Raw genomic sequence first — 1,901 nt, 5'->3', positions numbered from 1 at the left:
CATTTGCCTCATTAACATTCATCTTCCTACAATTAAGAATGAGAGATTGAACAAATTCAAAACCATCTTCATATTTCAAAAGAAGTATTGAACATTGTTTGAACAAAATCATACACTAATATATATTCAAGACTACTAATACAAACTCTCTTATACTTATCCAAATAATAAGCTATTAAAAATGAGTGACAAAAAAAAAAATTTAGTCAACAATATTCAAAATCAATTTGCATAAAGAACGAACAAAAAATTAGATGAAAAAAGTAATGAAAAAACTTAACCAGTCAACATAAACAAAAAAAAATTGCATTACTCCAATGCCTAAGCAGGGTTGAAGGGGTTGGATGTACATATAGAACTTTAAGGAAAATATTCGGGTTTTCGGGTGCGAATGAATATCGTGAATGATTTCTATCTTGATTATGAAGCACTCCAACTTCTCAGGTTACAAGCACTCCTTACATTTATTAACTTAAGCATATGATCTTCCACTAAAAAAAAAAAGCATATCATCTTCTTCCATTAAGAAACAACAACAATACAATAATGGTTTATAAATTCTTAATTAGTAATGCTTAATTTCATTATTCTTAATAAACTCCAAATTATCTTCTGGATATGGCTCGAAGCACATATATCTAAAATCAAGAAATATTCAACTATTCAACTATTCAAGATAAACAAATACATTAACAAACACATTAACAATAACAAAGATTCAATCACTCAAAAAACATTAAAAAAACAAAAAATCAAGAAACAACATTCTAATAAAATTCGAGAATCAAAATTAAGAATAAAGATTAGAACAACAAGATTAAGAATTTAAGATTAAAATTAAGATTAGGATTAAGAGTGAAAATACCTAAAAAATAATCAAAAATTTTAGGCGTGAGGCGTAGAGGACAGTCGACAGTAGAGGACAAGCGTGACACGTGAGTAGGAGCGAGCATGAGCAGCGCCAGACAGCAGCGTCTGGGCCACCGGCGACAGGCAGTGACGGTGAGGGTGGTAGGCGGCAGGGGCTGAATGATGGCTGTAGAGTAGAATTATGTTAGGTTTTTTTCAGAGTAGAGAGAAGGGGAGTAATGTAGTGTTTTGAAGTTCAATGCTATTCTGAAAATTGTGTTTTGATCCCCTAGAATTCGAAGAAGATAGTTTTCTTTTTTTTTTTCCCTTTTTTTTTAATCAAATGAGAGTGACGTGTCAATTTCTTGACCGCTGATCTGATATTAGCATTATAAATCTAACGTCTAAAACACCTTATCCGTGTGCTATCTAAGTAACCCATAACATTTTGTGCAAGTACAACTCATGGATTGCTAAGATGGTAAGATCTCACACGTCTATATACAAAGATCAACGACTTAGAATAAGTAATGTATCAATTGAGTAATATATTAATCAAATTGGACAATTAGTTATCTAAAATAATTTATTTGAGTAATATAAATATTGTATATCAAATATTAAATATTTTTATTATTAAGTTTGATCAAATTGTATAATTTAGGCTATTTAATTCAAAGTAACAAAAATGGTGGAGTTTTAATTTCATTTACTATAATAGATCGAATTACGATAAGTGAACTTTGAATTACGATCGATTATTAATAGCCTATAAATTACTTTAGTTTAGAGTATTCAAGATCAGTAACAAGTAATAACGTTGAGTTAACTGTCAATGATAGTCTATTAATATAAGATAGTTTGTATTAGTTTCATTCACTCCAATAGGTCTAGTTCCGAACATTATTAAGCTTTAAATTAAATACGATCAATTATTAGTGTAATAGATTTATTAGTTTAAAGTATTCAATGTCACTAATAAGTATAAATACATAATATCATATAAAACGGTTATGATTACTTGATTAAACTAATTCACTTTATTATAATAA

Source organism: Amaranthus tricolor, chromosome 4, assembly GCF_026212465.1.
Source record: "Amaranthus tricolor cultivar Red isolate AtriRed21 chromosome 4, ASM2621246v1, whole genome shotgun sequence".
Lineage (NCBI taxonomy): Eukaryota > Viridiplantae > Streptophyta > Magnoliopsida > Caryophyllales > Amaranthaceae > Amaranthus > Amaranthus tricolor.
This window is presented reverse-complemented; position numbering follows the sequence as displayed.